This window comes from Protopterus annectens, chromosome 7.part0, assembly GCF_019279795.1.
Source record: "Protopterus annectens isolate FY-2018-M chromosome 7.part0, PAN1.0, whole genome shotgun sequence".
NCBI lineage: Eukaryota > Metazoa > Chordata > Ceratodontiformes > Protopteridae > Protopterus > Protopterus annectens.
In genome coordinates, this window is record NC_056739.1 from 1442680529 (window position 1) to 1442702030 (window position 21502).

Consider the following 21502-nt stretch of genomic DNA (forward strand, 5'->3'; position numbering starts at 1 on the left):
TGTTTATTATTTAAACCTCTGTGTAGAACTGGGTTTTAGTGACTTTGAAGAATCCCCATTGTGATGGCCTCTCTACCCTGGGCTAGTAATCAAGGAACCTCAATCTTCACCACCAACGCCAGTGACAGATGGTCACTAAGAACAGGAATTAATGGATTTACACAGTATTTTAAGATGCAGCTCTCTGCATTAAGCACAGTTTCCTGCAAGAGCACATAAGGAACACGCTCCTGACCTGGGACTGGACTCTATTTCTCCAGATCCCAAACAAGACTCACTTTGGAGTACTGTGTCCCAGTTCCAAGTAGCTGACCCAACCAAATCTGGGTAATTGATTTTTCACACACACTCCTGGGAAAGGCTGGCATGGATTTACTAGCTGTACCCCCTCTGTCCAGACTATAAAGTAACTTCACTGCCACCAGTTAACCACTCTCAGGCTCTTTCAAGGGTATCCAATTAGTAAAATCAGTACTAAGATAAATTATAGAGTGTAACCAAAGCAGCCAGGCTTTTCAGAGTGGCCAAGGCCATTAAATAAGCACAAGTACTCTCAAGATGTTAAAAGTATTCTCTAAAAGACCACCAGAATGAAAAGTATAAAAACATTTAATAATAAAAAAGTAGAAAACATGAGAATAACAAATATCAATCACAGGAGAAAAAAAATTACACAGTTGGACAGATTCAAACAGATGCAGAAAAACAATATGCAACTAATCTCACTGTATTTCATGATTGTCTAAAAAATAACTGTTCTCTAGCTAACTTAATGCAGCAAGGCAAGAATAGATGCTTACTTCCACAAGACAAGGTGATGAGCTTCTAACAGACTAAACTGAACTAACTGTGATAACTGTCATAGATCTTTATATAGGGTTCCAAAGAAAAAAAACAAAACAAGCTGCTGTGATAGTTACATCCTCTCAGTGGTGGTTATGGAATGACATCACATTTGATCATATGACTCTGGTATAATACACACTCTGGGCTTTGCTAAGATCTGTTGCAGTATGTAAAAGATATAGAACAATTTCAAAAACTTCTACTCTTCCCTTCCAGAATTCTTTGTTTAAACATATACATTTAATCAGTTATAGCAACACTGTTGATGCATTTTTAACACAAGCACCTGAACAAGTCAGTTTGATAGTCAAATGATACAATTATTTACAAAACTCCAGCTAACTATGCTGGAATATGTTACACATGCACTGCTCTATTTTCCATGGGATAGATGCAGTACCTCACATCATCATACCCATGTCAAACCAAAACCTCATCTGCTGTAACAGAAATTGCCAGAATGCATAGGACTGTTGTTTTAGAATGCAGAGTAATAATAATTTGGAACCTGAATATACTCCCTCTCCAGCTTCAAAGATGACCTCTCCCAACCTACATAGTGTGTAGCTTGGACAGTCATTCGATTTTAATGGACTGCCCCCACTTTAAAACTGCTATTTCCCAACCATTCCTGGACCTCACTTTTTGGAACTTGCAAATACTCCATCTCCAGCTTCAAGGACGAACTCTCCCAACCTACTCCATTTGTAGCTAGGACAGTCATTCCATTTTAATGGACTGCAAAAACTTTAAAACTGCTGTTTCCCAACCATTCCTGGACCTCACTTTTTGTAACCTGCATATACTCCTTCTCCAGCTTCAAAGACGACCATTTCCAACCTACTCCACATCAGACAGTCATTCAATTTTAAAGAATGGCACCGACTTTAAAATTGCTGTTCCCCAACCATTCCTGGACCTCACTTCAAGGACAACCTCTCCTAACCTACTCCACATATAGCTCAGACAGTCATTCCATTTTAATGGACTGCCCCCCATGTTAAAACTGCTATTTCCCAACCATTCCTGGACCTCACTTTTTTGGAACCTACATATACTCCTTCTCCAGCTTCAAGGATGACCTCTCCCAACCTACTCCACATCTCGTACAGTCATTCTGTTTTAACAGACTGCCCCCACTTTAAAACTGCTCTTTGCCAACCATTCCTGGACCTCACTTTTGAGAACCTCCATTAACTCCTTTTACAGCTTCAAGGATTACCCCTCCCAACCTACTCCATGCCTTGGACAGTCATTCCATTTTAAATGACTGCCCCCACTTTAAAAGTGCTCTTTCCCAACCATTCCTGGACCTCACTTTTTGGAAACTGCATATACTCCTTCTCCAGCTTCAAGGACGACCTCTCCTAACCTACTCCATGTGTAGCTCAGACAGTCATTCCATTTTAATGGACTGCCTTAACTTTAAAACTGCTGTTTCCCAACCCTTCCTGGACTTCACTTTTTGGAACCTGCATATACTCCTTCTCCAGCTTCAAGGACGACCTTTCCTAACCTACTCCAAGTTTCAGACAGTCATTACATTTTAACAGACTGCACTCTCTTTAAAACTGCTGTTCCTCTACCATTCCTGGACGTCACTTTTGGAACCTGCATAGACTCCTTCTCCAGCTTCAAGGACAACCTCTCCAAACCTACTCCACTTCATGGACAGTCATTCTGTTTTAACGGACTGCCCAACTTTAAAACTACTCTTTCCCAACCATTCATGGACCCCACTTTTTGGAACTTGCATATATTCCTTCTCCAGCTTCAAGGACAACCTCTCTCAACCTATGCCATGTCCTGGACAGTTATTCCATTTTAATGGACAGCCCCCACTTTAAAACTGCTGTTTCCCAACCATTCCTGGACCTCACTTTTTGGAACCTGCATACACTCCTTCTCCAGCTTCAAAGGCTGACCTCTTCCAACCTACTCCACTTGTAGCTCAGACAGTCATTCTGTTTTAATGGACTGCCTCCACTTTAAAACTGCTGTTTCCCAACCATTCCTGGACCTCACTTTTTGGAACCTGCATATACTCATTCTCTAGCTACAAGGATGACCTCTCCTAACCTACTCCACATCTCAGACAGTCATTCCATTTTAACGGACTGCCCCCACTTTAAAACTGCTGTTTCCCAACCATTCCTTGACCTCACTTTTTAGAACCTGCATCTACTCCTCCAGCTTCAAGGACGACGTCTCCCAACCTACTCCATGTGTAGCTCAGACAGTCATTCTTTTTAATGGACTGCAAAAACTTTAAAACTGCTGTTTCCCAACCATTCCTGGACTTCAGTTTTTGGAACCTACATATACTCCTCCTCCAGCTTCAAGGATGACCTCTCCCAACCTACACCACATCTCGGACAGTCATTCTGTTTTAATGGACTGCCCCCACTTTAAATCTGCTCTTTGCCAACCATTCCTGGACCTCACTTTTGGGAACCTCCATTAACTCTTTTTATGGCTTCAAGGATGACCTCACCCAACCTACTCTATGTCTCGGACAGTCATTCCATTTTAAATGACTGCCCCTACTTTAAAAGTGCTCTTTCCCAAGCATTCCTGGACCTCACTTTTTGGAACCTGCATATACTCCTTCTCCAGCTTCAAGGATGACCTTTCCTAACCTACTCTAAGTCTCGGACAGTCATTGCATTTTAACAGATTGCACCCACTTTAAAACTGCTGTTCCCCTACCATTCCTGGACATACCTTTTTGGAACCTGCATATACTCCTTCTCCAGCTTCAAGGACAACCTCTCCAAACCTACACCACTGCATGGACAGTTATTCTGTTTTAACAGATTGCCCCCACTTTAAAACTACTGTTTCCCAACCATTCATGGACCTTACTTTTTGGAACCTGCATACACGTCTTCTCCATCTTCAAAGGCCGACCTCTTCCATCCTACTCCACGTGTAGCTCAGACATTCATTCTGTTTTAATGGACTGTCTCCACTTTAAAACTGCTGTTACCAAACCATTCCTGGACCTCACTTTTTAGAACCTACATAAACTCCTTCTCCAGCTACATGGATGACCTCTCTCAACCTACTCCACATCTCAGACAGTCATTCCATTTTAACGGACTGCCCCCACTTTAAAACTGCTATTTCCCAACCATTCCTGAACCTCACTTTTTAGAACCTACATAAACTCCTTCTCCAGCTTCAAGGACAACCTCTCCCAATCTACTCCACATGTAGCTTGGACAGTCATTCCATTTTAACAGACTCCCCTTTACTTTAAAACTTTACCAACCCAGCCATTCATTTCACACACATTTTTTGGCTGCATATAATACCTTCTCAGCTTCAGGACACCTCTCTCTTACCTACTCCATGTATTGGACAGTCATTCCATTTTAACAGACTGCCCCCACTTTAAAACTGCTGTTTCCCAACCATTCCTGTACCTCACTTTTTGGAACCTGCATATACTCCTTCTCCAGCTTCAAGGACGACCTCTCCCAACCTACTCCGTGTAGTGCAGCACAGATATTTACTGTATAATCCTGAACTGTATTTTCTGTTAATTATCTCAGTACTGGTTGGCACACTAGCATGGACCCTTTTCTTGTTCCTATTTACTTGGTACCCATTAGCGACTCCCTATTGTGGTCACATGAGGGCAGCGCTCAACATGCTGACCAAATTCCCCTCTTAAAACTTTAACTAGAAAGAACTTTATTTTACTTTAGTTAACTCCTAAGGCAAGCTATAACTCCAGCAACTACTTTCCTGGCCTGGCATCTTTAGCTCTCTAACTTAGCCCTGTCTGTCCACAGAACTTAGTTCCTCACTGCAGTTGGTGCCCCTTGGTATTTTGTTTGCAAATTGTATGTTACCTGCATTACATCAGATGATTTCTTACCTTTACTCACTGCCCAGTGCTGTTTTAGATTGTCTTTTGTCACTATCCTGCCTCTGTTCAATCAGACAGGAAATGCTACTGCAGTTACCTAAATCACCCCCCCCCCATGTACACGTGCTGTTCCCTCCCTCTCCTCACCCTTTAGTAGGTTATAATTAGAAGCCTGTTCATATGGCATCATTTTTAAATTTCCATCCCTGTAGTTAGGATGTATCCCCAGTTCCTGCGTCATGTGCTTGCCAGTAAGTAACTTCCTATAGAATATCCTGAAAGATTGTAGTAAGGTTTGGATTGAGTTACACTCAAACCAGTTTTAAATTGGACTTAGTATTTTGTTTATATTCTCATTTTGTTTGCAAAGCATTTTGTAGCAACAGCATTCTTGAACTGCATTACCACTGTTCTTCTGTGTACCCTATGTGTAATTATTTTGATTTGTAAATTATAGTTGATCTTGCTAACTATCGCTAGTCACAGGTTCTCCTGATTTTTATGTTTAGTTAATGGCTTTCTGGCAAACTGCTTTACCCTGTGTGTAATAATTAGCTAATGGCTTTCTGCCGAATTGTTTTACCCTGTGTGTAATAATTTGAATTAGGTATCACAGCTGTTCCTGCTAACTATTGCTATGCACATGTTCTGTTGATTGTTATCTTTTCGTTGATGCTTTTTTGTCGAACAGTTTTACCCTCAGTAGGAAAAATGCACTATTCTGTGGTTGTAAAGTTTTCTTTTTTACACAGTGTGCCATGCATTTATTTTTATTGGGAGTGCGAAGGTGCATGCTTATCATACTTCTTAGATACAAGACTACATATGTTAAATCCCTTGCTTTTTATTTAAATACTTTAGCTTAGTTTTAATTGTGCTCCAGTTTCCAAACTATTTATCCCAAATACCCTACCCCTCTACTTTTTTTCACATACCATGCTCTCAGATCAATGTTCTTATTCTAATTTTTTATCTTTGCAGCTCGGACAGTCATTCCATTTTAACAGACTGCCCCCCCTTAAAACTGCTGTTTCCCAATCATTCCTGGACCTCACTTTTTGCAACCTGGATGACCTCTCCCAACCTACTCCATGTGTAGGTGCGACACAGCTATTTACTGTATAATCCTGAACTGTATTTTCTGTTAATTGTCTCACTACTGGCTGGCACACTCGCACGGACCCTTTTCTTATTCACATTTACTTGGTACCCATTAGCAACTCCCTATTGTGGTCACCTGAGGCAGTGCTCCACATACTAACCAAATTCCCCTCTTAAATCTGTAACTAGAAAGAACTTTATTTTACTTTATATAACTCCTAAGGTGAGCTATAACATCAGCAACTACTTTCCTGCCTGCCATCTTTGGCTCTCTAACTTAGTCAGCCCTGTCTGTCCATAGAACTTAGTCCCTCACTGCAGTTGATCTCCCTTGGTGTTTTATTTGCAAATTGTATGTTACCTGCATTAACCTAGCCACTGGGGATGCACAAGCCAGTGCATTTCTTTTTGCCGGTCCCAAGCCCGGATAAATGGGGAGGGTTGTTTCAAGAAGGGCATCCAGCATAAAATTTTGCCAAATCATACATGCGGACAAAAGTACAGATATACATACCGGATCAGTCGAGGCCTGGGTTAGCAACGACCACCACCAGTACTGTTGGCCATCAGGGTGCTGGCGGAAATTGGGCTACTGTTTGGCTAATGGAGGAGAAGAGGGGGAAAGTATATCCGAAGGCAGGTAAAGGCTAAGACTGTGATAGTGAGGGTCAGAACTTTGAATGTTGGCAGTATGACTGGTATAGCAAGAGAGCTAGCTGATATGATGGACAGAAGGAAGGTTGTTATATTGTGTGTGCAAGAGACCAAATGGAAGGGGAGCAAGGCTGGGTGTATCGGAGGTGGGTTCAAATTGTTTTATCATGGTGTGGATGGGAGGAGAAATGGCGTAGGTATTATCCTGAAGGAACAGTATGCTAAGAGTGTTTTGGAGGTGAAAAGAGTGTCAGATAGAGTGATGTTTATGAAGCTGGAAATTGATTGTGTAATGATGAATGTTGTTAGTGCATATGCTCCACAAGTTGGGTGTGCGATGGATGAGAAAGAAACATTTTGGAGTGAGTTGGATGAAGTGGTAATGACTGCACCCAAGGGTGAGAGACTGGTGATTGGAGCAGATTTCAATGGGCATGTTGGTGTAGGCAACAGAGGGGATGAGGAAGTGATGGGTAGGTATGGTGTTAAGCAAAGGAATGCAGAAGGTCAGATGGTAGTGGATTTTGTGAAAAGGATGGACATGGCTGTGATGAATACGTATTTTAACAAGAGGGAGGAGCATAGGGTGACATACAAGAGTGGAGGAACATGCACACAGGTGGATTATATCTTATGTAGAAGGGTCAGTCTGAAGGAGATTGGAGACTGTAAAGTGGTGGCAGGGGAAAGTGTAGTTAGGCAGCATAGGATGGTGGTTTGTAGGATGACATTGGTGATCACATTTTTAAAATCCTCTTGGTGTAGCTGCTTGTCTCTTTGGATGGAGTGCTCATACCTAAGCTTCTCCTTTTAATTCTACTTTCTATGGATCCCCACCAAGCCAAGTTCGATCTATTGGCCTGCAGTGCTCTTTAACAGAACCAGGCAACCTTGGAATGAGTGCTATTTTCAAAATATACAAAAACTTTTCCTTTTAATTCTACTTTCTCTGGATCCCCACCAAGCCAAGTTCGATCTATTGGCCTGCAGTGCACTTTAACAGAACCAGGCAACCTTGGAATGAGTGCTATTTTCAAAATATACAAAAAGTATGTTTTATCCTCCAGACAAACTTTAATTCCTAGCCCTTGTTTAATTTCTATTTTTAAGTAAAGCACTCCATCACAGATGTTAGTTTGCCCCTCCCCATACTGTACTTCCTAACAGCAGTCTCCCTTTACAAGCTGTTTCAACCATTTGTAAGCCCTGCTGTTTTTCTAGTATTACTAAACCCTTTCTCCTATAACTTGTGGTCTTTCTAAATCCAACATACTCCTAGTTACAAGTGTTTATTTTATTTCAAAGAAAGGTATGCAAAACAAGTAAGTCCAAAGTATGTACTGATTTTCTTATTTCAGAATATTTGCTGCACCCCCCCCCATTCTGGACTTCTAACTGCAATCTGTCTTTAGATGCTGTACTATTTGTATGCTCTGCTGTTTCTCTAGTTCTGCTAAACCTTTTCTCTGATAAATTCTTGTCTTCCTAATTTCCACATAACTCCTTGGTAAAATTGGCTTATTTTATTTCAATAAGACAGGTTTGCAAAGCAAGCAAGTCAGAGTAATTACTGCCTTTTCTTATTGTTTCTGTAGACTTGCATATCTGTGAAATCAGGGCCAGCCCTGTTCATCATACTATTGCTATCCACCACTTTTCTGGTCTATTTTGATCCTCCCCTTCCCCCCAAGAACAATTGTAGCCTAATCGGGGCCAGCCCTTTCCATTACACTGTTGGTTATCCACCACATTTTCTGGTCTATTCTGTCCTCCCCTCCCCCACATAGCTTATTACAGCCTAACATAGCTTTCTTAAGCTACAGGATCAATTTTTAAAATCCTCTTGGTGTAGCTGCTTGTCTCTTTGGATGGAGTGCTGATACCAAAGGTTATTTTTCATATTTGTTTCTTTTCATTTGTAAAATGCATTGATGTTGCTTTACACCATTCTAAAGAGTAATGAAGCTAGTCATGTATTTTTATGGAAGACAGTATTTTCAGTAACTCTGTGTGCTTGAAACTGTTTACCTAGACATTGTATTAGTAGGCTCAGATACTGTAGGGTATAGACTTGTTAGAGCTTTACTTGTGTAGAGCATTTATTGTTAGAATATTATTTCTTTGCTGCTCACTTTATTGCTTTTTTAGAAATGCGTAGTTATTAGTGTGTACATTCCCTCACCTATTGGTTTAGAATGTGTTATACCAATTAATTGGTATCAGTATTCCTATATATCTGCAACTGCATTAATCTGTTGAATGTGATAACTGACAACTTGTGTTAATTTTCACATTATCACAAACTGAAGTATTTATCTGTGTCTAGATTACATAGTTTTTCTTTTCTTTTCTTTCCACTCCTCTTATCAGCTTTGTGTTTTTTGCATTTTTTTTCTTAACAGTTACTGTATTTTGTATTAATATTGATTATTTTTCTTCCCAGCTTCTCCTTTTAATTCTGCTTTCTCTGGATCCCCACCAAGCCAGGTTCTATCTATTGTGGCCTGCAGTGCTCTTTAACAGAACCAGGCAACCTTGGAATGAGTGCTATTTTCAAAATATACAAAAAGTATGTTTTATCCTCCAGACAAACTTTAATTGCTAGCCCTTGTTTAATTTCTATTTTAAGTAAAGCACTCCATCACAGACGTTAGTTTGCCCCTCCCCATACTTTACTTCCTAACAGCAGTCTCCCTTTGCAAGCTGTTTCAACTATTTGTAAGCCCTGATATTTTTCTAGTATTGCTAAACCCTTTCTCCTATAACTTGTGGTCTTTCTAAATCCCACATACTCCTGGTTACAAGTGTTTATTTTATTTCAAAGAAAGGTATGCAAAACAAGTAAGTCCAAAGTACGTACTGATTTTCTTATTTCAGAATATTTGCTTCCCCCCATTCTGTACTTCTAACTGCAATATGTCTTTAGATGCTGTACTATTTGTATGCTCTGCTGTTTCTCTACTTCTGCTAAACCTTTTCTCTTATAAATTCTTGTCTTCCTAATTTCCACATAACTCCTTGGTAAAATTGGCTTATTTTATTTCAATAAGACAGGTTTGCAAAACAAGCAAGTCAGAGTAACTACTGCCTTTTCTTATTGTTTCTGTAGACTTGCATATCTGTGAAATCAGGGCCAGCCCTTTTCAACATACTATTGCTATCCACCACTTTTCTGGTCTATTCTGATCCTCCCCCTCCCCCCAAGAAGAATTGCAGCCTAATCAGGGCCAGCCCTTTCCATTACACTATTGTTTATCCACCACATTTTCTGGTCTATTCTGCCCTCCCCTCCCCCAGATGGCCTATTACAGCCTAACATAGCTTTCTTAAGCTACAGGAGCCATTTTTAAAATCCTCTTGGTATAGCTGCTTGTCTCTTTGGATGGAGTGCTCATACCTAAGGTTATTTTTCATATTTGTTTCTTTTCATGTGTAAAATATATTGATGTGGCTTTATACCATTGTAAAGTGTAATGAAGCTAGACATGTATTTTTATGGAAGACAGTATTTTCAATAACTCTGTGCTTGAAACTGTTTATTTAGCCATTGTATTAGTAGGCTCAGATACTGTAGAGTATAGACTTGTTAGAGCTTTACTTGTGTAGAGCATGTATTGTTAGAATATTATTTCTTTGCTGCTCACTTTATTGCTTTTTTTAGAAATGCTTAGTTATTAGTGTGCACATTCCCTCACCTATTGGTTTAGAATGTGTTATACCAATTAATTGGTATCAGTAATCCTATATATCTGCAACTGCATTAATCTGTTGAATGTGATAACTGACAACTTGTGTTAATTTTCACATTATCACAAATTGAGGTATTTATCTGTGTATAGATTACCTAGTTTTTCTTTTCTTTCCACTCCTCTGTTATCAGCTTTGTGTTTTTTGCATTTTTTTCTTAACAGTTGCCGTATTTTGTATTAATATTGATTATTTTTCTTCCCAGCTTCTCCTTTTAATTCTACTTTCTCTGGATCCCCACCAAGCCAAGTTTGATCTATTGGCCTGCAGTGCTCTTTAACAGAACCAGGCAACCTTGGAATGAGTGCGATTTTTAAAATATACAAAAAGTATGTTTTATCCTCCAGACAAACTTTAATTGCTAGCCCTTGTTTAATTTCTATTTTTAACTAAAGCACTCCATCACAGACGTTAGTTTGCCCCTCCCCATACTGTACTTCCTAACATCAGTCTCCCTTTGCAAGCTGTTCCAACTATTTGTAAGCCACGCTGTTTTTCTAGTATTACTAAACCCTTTCTCCTATAACTTGTGGTCTTTCTAAATCCCACATACTGCTGGTTACAAGTGTTTATTTTATTTCAAAGAAAGGTATGCAAAACAAGTAAGTCCAAAGTACCTACTGATTTTCCTATTTCAGAATATTTGCTGCCCCCCATTCTGTATTTCTAACTGCAATCTGTCTTTAGATGCTGTACTATTTGTATGCTCTGCTGTTTCTCTACTTCTACTAAACCTTTTCTCTTATAAATTCTTGTCTTCCTAATTTCCAAATAACTCCTTGGCAAAATTGGCTTATTTTATTTCAATAAGACAGGTTTGAAAAACAAGCAAGTCAGAGTAACTACTGCCTTTTCTTATTGTTTCTGTAGACTTGCATATCTGTGAAATCAGGGCCAGAACTTTTCATCATACTATTGCTATCCACCACTTTTCTGGTCTCTTCTGATCCTCCCCCTCCCCACAAGAACAATTGCAGCCTAATCAGGACCAGCCCTTTTCATTATAACCTATAAACCTACTAATAGTATTCCTTCATCTGTTGCCTGCTACGCTCCTTTCCCTTCCCCCAATTCCCACCCACCCCCAGTGGTCCTACATTTCATTACAAACTGTAACCCCTCCCACCCTTCAACCTATAAATTCACCACACCTATACTTCCTTCTACAACTTCTCACTACTATCCCTCCTACTCAGCTAATATGTACAAGCACACCATACCTATAGTCACTGCATGTACACTCCTTGCATACATCACATCTTACAAAACTCCACCATTCCTGCACTCAACCACTACCACTGTACCACCACTCATAACCCACCTCTACTCGACTACTCTTTTATCAGGTCAGCAACCTTCCCAATACACCCTCTGTATAGACTACAGACCACAATACCTAAACTAAAAACAACCCTTCAACCTACAATAACCCTACCACCATACCTATTGCCCACAGAACACAATCAAAAAACTTCCCTTATAAGCAAGCATATACAGAAATTGATAAAACTAATAATCTCATCCATATCCAACCTAGCACTTAGTGGAGACATCCATCCTAATCCTGGTCCCTCTATCTCCAGCCCCTCCCCTCATAATCAGACTACAAACCACATCTCCCAAATCAAAGCCAATAGAAAGCCAACTGACCTCCTTCTGATAAGCCTAAATATTAGAAGTATATGCAACAAGGTGCATGAATTCCATGCCACCATAGACTTCTACTCCCCTGATGTAGTGATCCTTACAGAAACATGGTTAAAACCACACATTACTAATGAGCAAATCCTCCCTGCTGGTTACAATATACTAAGAATAGACTGACTAAACAAAAAAGGAGGTGGTATAGCTATAATATTTAAGCATCATCTAGACATCCAGATCTTAAAGTTAGTAGCTCCCCAAATAGGTAAGGAAGAAATAATATATGCCAACCTTAAAATAAACCAAAATAAAACCCTAAACATAATAGGTTGCTACTTCCCACCTGGCCGCAACATCCCTCCACTTGAAAACCTCCTCAGCTGGACTACCCACTACCTACCCCAAGAAACTTTAATTCTAGGAGACTTCAACACTGACTGGCAATCCTGCTCTAGCAACCACCCAACCCATCATGAAAATCTTCATGGCTTCACCCAAGTAGTCCATTCACCTACTAGGATAAATAACTCCAACAAACACACTACCCTTGATTGGATACTAGTCAATAAGAGCCCCCAGTCATATATAGCAGGCTGCTTATTTGACAGCCTCAGTGATCACTCCCCAACCTTCTTACTAAGAAAACACCTTTATAAAGCAAAACCCATCATCTACTGTCAAATACGCAAAAAAACTAACTTCAACCCTCTCTCATTCAGCTCATCCTTAAAAGACTGTAACTGGCAACCTCTAAAATACCTCAAACTAGATGACGCAGTTGGCTACTTTAATAAAACATTCCTAAGCATCCTTAATTACCATGCCACCATAAGACGTTCCCAAACTAGAGCCCAACAATCCCCATGGCTATAAAAAAACACAAAGTCTGAAATGAAAAACAAGGATAAAGCATGGGACAACTGGTGCAAAACCAAAACCCCCTCTACGAGGCAAAAATTCTTAGAACTACGCAATAGAACCAGAAAGCTTATAAAACAGGACAAAATCCAATACTACCAGTCTGCCCTTACCTCCTCCCAACATAACCCCAAACAATTCTGGTCCTCAAACTCCATCCTCTGCCCAGGTAAAGTAAGTACACCCACTCCTAACTTAGCTCACGCCTCCGAAAATATCGCTACCTCTTTCAACAATCACTTCACACAAACTGTACTATCACTAGCTAGACAACACAACCCCCCCCATAAACCCACACCATGAACTAGAACTAACAATCTCCCAACTAGCTTCTCTTTCTCTCCTGTTCCTACCTCCAAAATAAAACTACTAACTTAACTTAAAACCACCAGATTAGCAGCAGACAACTTCCCAGGTGAATACATTCAACTTGCAGCTGATGCTCTAGCCTACCCCGTATCACTCTTGATTAACAGATCTCTGTCAGAAAGTAATGTTCATACACTAAGGAAAGTCTCACACATAATTCCCTTACACAAAGGAGGCCCCTCCACAGATCTAACCAATTACCGCCCCATAGCTATTCTCTCTCCACTCTCCAAAATACTAGAGAGATGCATTCATTCTCAAGTTTCAGATCACCTCCTAGCTAACAACCTCCTCTCCAACACACAACACGGTTTCCGACCTAACTTAGCACCACCACCACCTTACTCTCTTTCTCTAACACTATCCTACAAAATAAAAATGCAGGTTCTCTCCTCTGCTACCTTCCTAGACCTCTTTAAAGCTTTCGACATGGTCCCACACAAACAGCTCCTCTCTCTTCTCAATAACCTATCCTTTTCACAACCAGTCATTAACTGGTTTCAGAGTTACCTATCTGACCGCCAACAAGCAGTTATTTGGCAGGACAACCTATCCCCCCAACTACCAGTCTCCATAGGATATCCCCAAGGGTCCATCCTGGGACCCCTACTCTTCTCTATTTTCACCAATAATCTAGCCTCAGCCACAACACATGGCACACTCGTACAATACGCAGATGACTCAAGCATCATCTGCACAGCCCACTCCCTCCCAGAACTGCAAAACGTCACACAGGAAGCATTTTCTTCTATTGAAACTTGGTTATCTGATGCCCAACTAATACTGAACCCAAATAAAACAATTACTAATCTTCCAACCCACCAAACGTACCCTAGACAGCTCTTACTTTAACATCACAGCAAAAGACAACACCGCCATTCATCCTACAGAACACACCAAATTACTAGGAGTAGAAATAGACAATAAACTGAACTTTGACATTCACATTTCCATGACCATTAAAGTGCACAAAAAACTAGGAGCATTATATAGAAATCAGCAACTACTTACCAAAGCAGCTAAAATTTCAGTAGCAAATTCTCATCTTATTTCTACCCTACTTTATGCCTCTCCAGTATTTACTAACCTTAGACAATGTGATCTAAATAAGCTCGAAACCTGCTACAACAAAATTGCCAAATTCGCCACAGGGGCTTCCTACCATACTCACCACTGTCTCTCACTAGCAGAACTGGGCTGGCTAGAGCTCCCCCACCTCCTTCAATGGTATCAACTCACACTCACCCACAAACTAATAAACCAACCACTAAAAGTCCCATCCCTCCAGAATCTACTACAAACCTACATAACCACGAGACCACTAAGATCCAGCCACAAAAACCTCCTACAGGTCACAAGAGCCATTAACTCTGCTGGAGAAGCATTATTCTCCTGCACTATAGCCAAACTCCGGAACTCCCTCCCATCCTCCATTTCCTCTGTAACTTCTAGCACCCACTTTAAATCCTTACTAAAATCACACTTCAAAACTTGCCAGATATACCCTTGCAACCCCCCCCCAATACCATCCACTCCCCCCACCCAATACCTCTCTCAGCCCCTATCAACAACCTACTCTTAACAAGCTTGGCTACTAATGTTCCCAGCTACCTACCACATAATATTAACTTCTTGTAGCAACAACTGCTAATGGCTGTTATGTACCTCAAAAACAGTTTGTATCAATTGTTCACTGGTGAATCTAAACTACATTTTAACCATGTTTAGTATGTCACCATATTTTAAAATTGTACTATGCTCTACAGCTGTTTTACATCTGTTTTCTTCTTGTCTTGCGTCCTTAACTGGACTAATGTCTATATTTAAATGCTATGCTTTTTTAACTGTATAATGCAAATAATACTTAATGTGGAGCTTTTCTCCCCAGGCCTCCACTGAAAATGGACCTGTGTCCAGTCGGACACTCCCGGTTAACAAATGTAGATAAATAAATAAATAAATAAAATCAAGAAGAGGAGGAGGATTGTGAGTGCAGCACCAAGGCTCAAATGGTGGAAATTGACAAAGAGTAATTGTGAGGTGGAGTTCAGGGAAGAGTTAAGACAGGCACTGGGTTGCAGTGAAGAGTTACCGAATAGCTGGGTAACTACAGCAGAGCTAGTAAGGGTGATGGCTAGAAAGGTGATTGGTGTGACATCTGGAAAGAGGAAGGAGGACAAGGAGATCTGGTGGTGGAATGAAGAAGTACAGGAGAGTATACAGAGAAAGAGGTTGGCAAAGAAGTGGGATTGTCAGAGAAATTAAGAAAGTAGACAAGAGTATAAGGAGATGAGGTGCATGGCAAAGAGAGAGGTGGCGAAGGCTAAGGATAAGGCATATGAAGAGTTATATGAAAGGTTGGACACTAAGGAGGGAGAAAAGGAGTGGCTAGACAGAGGGACTGAGCTAGTAAAGATGTGCAGCAGGTAAGGGTGATAAAGGATAATGAGGGAAACATACTCACAAGTGAGGAGAGTGTGTTGGGCAGATGGAAAGAGTACTTTGAGGGGCTGATGAATGAAGAGAATGAGAGGGAGAGAAGGTTGGATGATGTGTAGATAGTGAATCATGTAGTGCAGTGGATTAGCAAGGAGGAAGTAAGGATAGCTATGAAGAGGATGAAGAATGGAAAGGCTGTTGGTCCAGATGACATACCTGTGGAAGCATGGAGGTGTTCAGGTGAAATGGCAGTGGAGTTTTTAACTAGATTGTTTAATGAAATCTTGGAAAGTGAGAAGATGCCTGAGGAATGGAGAAAAAGTGTCTTGGTACCAATTTTTAAGAATAAGGGTGATGTGCAGAGCTGTAGTAACTACAAAGGGATTAAACTGATCAGTCACAGCATAAAGTTATGGGAAAGAGTAGTGGAAGCTAGGTTAAGAAGGGAGGTGATGATTAGTGATCAGCAGTATGGTTTCATGCCAGGAAAGAGCACTAGAGATGCATATTTTTGCTCTGAGAGTGTTGATGGAGAAGTACAGAGAAGGTCAGAAGGAGTTGCATTGTGTCTTTGTGGACTTAGAGAAAGCATATGACAGGGTGCCTAGAGAGGAGTTGTGGTATTGTATGAGGAAGTCAGGAGTGTCAGAGAAGTATGTAAGAGTGGTACAGGTTATGTATGAGGGTAGTGTGACAGCGGTGAGGTCTGCTGTGAGTGACGGATGCATTTAAGGTGGAGGTGGGATTACATCAAGGATTAGTTCTGAGCCCTTTCTTATTTGCAATGGTGATGGACAGGTTGACAGACGAGATAAGACAGGAGTCCCCATGGACTATGATATTTGCAGATGACATTGTGATCTATAGTGAGAGTAAGGAACATGTGGAGGAGACCCTGGAGAGGTGGAGATATGCTCTAGAGAGAAGAGGAATGAAGGTCAGCAGGACTAAGACAGAATATATGCGTGTGAATGAGAGGGAGGATAGAGGAATGGTGAGGATGCAGGGAGTAGAGGTGGCAAAAATGGATGTGTTTAAATACTTGGGATCAACATTTCAGAGTAATGGTGAGTGTGTAAGAGAGGTGAAGAAGAGAGTACAGGCAGGATGGAGTGGGTGGAGAAGAGTGTCAGGAGTGATTTGTGACAGATGAGTACCAGTAAGAGAGAAAGTGAAGGCCTGCACGAGGGTTGTGGGACCAGCTATGTTATATGGGTTGGAGACAGTGGCATTGACAAAAAGGCAGGAGTCAGAGCTGGACATGGCAGAGTTAAAGATGTTAAGATTTGCACTGGGTGTGATGAGGGTGGACAGGATTAGGAATAAGTATATTAGAGGGTCAGCCCAGGTTGGAAGTTTGGAGACAAAGCCAGAGAGGCAAGATTACGTTGCTTTGGACATGTGCTGCAGGGGGATGCAGAGTATATTGGGAAAAAATATGCTAAGGATGAAGCTGCCAGGTAACAGGAAAAGAGGAAGGCCTAAGATAAGGTTTATGGATGTGGTGAGAGAGGACACGCAAGTGGTTGGAGTGACAGAGCAAGATGCAGAGGACAGGAAGAAATGGAAACAGATTATCCACTGTGGTAACCCCTAACAGGAGCAGCCGAAAGATGCTACCTGCATTACTTCAGCTTATTTCTTACCTTTACACACTTCCCAGTGCAGTTTTAGATTGTTTTTTGTCACTATCCTGCCCCTGTTAAATCGAGCAGGAAGTGCTATTGCAGTTACCTAAATCACCTCTCCTGTGTACACGCGCTGATCCCTCCCCCTCCTCACCCTTGAGTTGATTATAATTAGAAGCCCATTCATACAACGCCATTTTTAAATTCCCATCCCTATAGTTAGGAAGTATCCCCGATTCCCGCATCGTGTGCTTGCCAGTAAGTAACTTCCTATAGAATATCCTGAAACATTGTAGTAATTTTTGGATTGAGTTACAGTCAAACCAGTTTTAAATTGGACTTTGTATTTTGTTTATATTCTCATTTTGTTTGCAAAGCATTTTGTAGCAACAGCATTCTTGAACTGCATTTCCACTGTACTTGTATGCACCCTGTATGTAATTATTTTAATTTACATATTATAGTTGCTCTTGCTAACTATCGCTATTCACATGTTTTTCTGATTTTTATGTTTAGTTGATGGCTTTTTTACCGAGCTGTGATAATTTCAATTACATATCACAGCTGTTCCTGCTAACTCTCACTATGCACGTGTTCTATTGATTGTTATGTTTCCGTTGAGGCTTTTTTGCTGAACTGTTTTACCCTCCGTAGGAAAAACACACTATTCTGTGGTTGTAAAGTTTTCTTTTTTACACAGTGCGCCATGCATTTATTTTTATTGGGAGTGTGAAGGTGCATGCTTATCGTACTTCTTAGATACAAGACTACATATGTTAAATCCCTTGCTTTTTACTTACATACTTTGGCTTGGTTTTAATTGTGCTCCAGTTTCCAAACTTTTTTTCCCAATTACCCTACCCTGTACTTTTTCTCACACACCATGCTCTCAGACCAATGTTTCTTATTCTAACTTTTTATCTTTGCAGCTTGGACAGTCATTCCATTTTAATGGAATCACCCACTTTAAAACTGCTGTTTCCCAATCATTCCTGGACCTCACTTTTTGAAACCTGCATATATGCCTTATCCAGCTTCAAGGACGACTTCTCCCAACCTACTCCATGTGTAGGTGCGACAGCTATTTACTGAATAATCTGAACTGTATTTTCTGTTAATTATCTCAGTACTAGCTGGCACACTCACACGGACCCTTTTCTTCTTCATATTTACTTGGTACCCATTAGCGACTCCCTATTGTGGTCGTCTGAGGGCAGTGCTCTACATGCTGACCAAATTACTTTCTTAAAACTGTAACTAGTAAGAACTTTATTTTACTTTAGTTAACTCCTAAGGTGAACTATAACTCCAGCAACTACTTTCCTGGCCTGGCGTCTTTAGTTCTCTAACTTAGTCAGGCCTGTCTGTCCATAGAACTTAGTCCCTTAACTGCAGTTTGTGTCCCATGGTATTTTATATGCAAATTGTATGTTACCTGCATTACTTCAGCTGATTTTTTACCTTTACTCTCTGCCCAGTGCTGTTTTTGATTGTTTTTTGTCACTATCCTGCCTCTGTTCAATCGGGCTAAGCCCACTCTGTTCACCCTCGCTAATGCTCAGTCTCACTCCGCTCCCTACCTTACCCCCATTCCCACCCCCCCATTACAATTACCTTTATACCAACCAATCCCTACCATTCCTCTCTCATTATGCCATCACTACAAACTTCCTGTAATAGCCACTCCCACTATCAAATCTATCATTCTTAGCCTTCACGATCTCCTACCTCTCACTATTACACCCACCCTTTAATCTCTCTACCTATATCCTAATGTTTCACCTACTTATTTCTACTACATTTCTTGTATTTCTATCTATTCTTACCTCCTACTACTACAAACTTCCCTACCCACAGTCATACTCTGCTACATCCTATACCTATGATACTCATCTAACAACTTCTTCCTTTTCTATTTCTCCAATTCTGTTTAACCTCTCTACCACATCTTCATAAACTACCTCAAATCCAAATCGCCCACCTGCCAGCAAACATAAACCAAAGCTGTACAAACTTCATTTACCTTCTAGTATACTCTCTCCCTCTCTCTTCAAACAAACAAACCTCCTCACTTCTGGGGATATCTACCACAACCCTGGCTCCTCTCCACCTCCTATCAACCACATACCCCCCACACCTACCGCCCCCACTGCAATCACCTCACTACCCCATCCACCAAATTAATTCTTATCCAAACACCTCACTTAGTATACAAAGCCTAACTAATAAAATCACAGAACTACACACTTGGATAGCTCACATCACTCCCCACATCCTCTCCTTATCTGAAATGTAGCTCAAGCCACATACCTCCAACAATGAAATTCTCCCTTCTGGCTACAGCATCTTCCACTCAGATAGAATCTCAAAAAAAGGAGGGGGTGTCATCATCCTCTACTCCAGCACTCTCAATCTCTCACCTTTTACCTCTCCTGTCCATGACTTCCACCCAGCAGAACTTATCCTAAATTACCACTTCAATCCATACAAGATATTTGCTGTTGCCTCCATTTACATCCTCCCTGGGAATAATTTATCCATCCTAGAAAATATCTTATCCTTCCTTAATATACCCTTGCTTCATTTAAAAAGTTTTAAATTGCTAATTTTGTAGAGTTTTAATTGCATTTAGTGTTTAGGGCTACACACTGGGTCTATATTAGATCAGCGAACGCTTACAAAAGCGAACGCTGATTGATCGAACTTATGCAAGCGAAAGCTTACAATCTCGAACTGTCAGAACAGCGATTTTTTTTTTTCCTAGAGAAAAAAATTGCTGATCCAAAACACATGCACACAACACAAGCACACCAAACAAACAGCAATCCACACACATACACCTAAAATCTGAGACCTAACCCTACACTAAACTATACACACACCACTAACTATCCACTTACCTTAACCCAAACCCTAACCCTAAGGTCCGTCACTATCACACACTCAGCTCACCCGCTCCCTAACCCACCTAACCCGCCCTATCTCACGTCCACACAATCGCACACATAATTAACCCGCTCCCTAACCCTAACTCACCTAACCCGCCCTAACACTCACATCCACACAATCGCACACTTACCTGAACCTGACCCATAACTTTCCACCACAGCACTGAAAATACCAAAGCAGCAGAAACGGACAACCGAATTCTTTCCCTAGGAAAAAATTGGGGTTTCTCGATATTTTAAGCTTTCACTTACATAAGTTCGATCAATCAGCGTTCGCTTTTTTAAGCGTTCGCTGATCTAATATTGACGCTACACACTCAAGTGTGTTAGCCTTTTCTGTGTTTATTTACTGTATTATTGCATTGTTTAGCCTGTTTTAAACAAAGATATATATATATATATATATATATATATATATATATATATATATATATATATATATATATATATAATCTTGTTTGCTTGTTTCCCACCTTTCCTAGCTAGTATAGTCCAGATCCCAGGCTTTGCTTGTCTCAGGACTTTATTTTCTGTGTTCAGAGCTATCCAGATCTTGCTGTGGTAGAAGAAAGTCCTACTGCTTACCAGTGGGAGGGGTGAGCATTGTACTGCCTATCTAATAATAGAGGAGTAGTTTCCAGCTCTGAAATTGTAATTTTATTAGCCTTTTTGGGCTGATTTCTATCCCTTTCAACTTTCTGGATTAAAAACACGTGTGTTTGCACATTTTTTGCATCATGCAGCATCGCAGGGCTATGGTTAAACTATTGCAGGTGCCAGAAAGTCTGCTCTTCAAATTTTCCCTTAGAAGTAGCTGGGTTCTCAGTAGTAGCACTAAAATTTGAACCATTGTGACTAGCACTTGCTCTAGAACCTGCTGGAAAGCATCAGGAAACCTGAAACTGATACAAGCACTCAACTCTCCTTGTCAATAACGAAAAATTAATCATAGGCACTAAACAGCCTATAATTGCAAAGTACCTTGCAATGGTAAGGGAAAACAACTCTTTTACTTTACAAAAAAGCATCTAACTAGGCTTGTCCAAGGGTCAGTTCTGGTGATTTCTCCTGTCCACCTGGTTAATCTGGGCATACTGGGGCAATGCATCAACTGCTTCATGTACACAGACAACCCTCTCCTCCTACCATCCAACACTACAACCTGCGAGAGATGCACTTACATAGCCAAACTGGAAGCAAAGCTCTCTCCAGCAAAGATTGTGCTAGACAGTCAAGAGGAGAAGGTTAACCACCTGCACTACACCTCAGGCAACACATAGCCCTTCAAAACCCACACCATCAACACCCACACACAGCAACACTAAACTCAC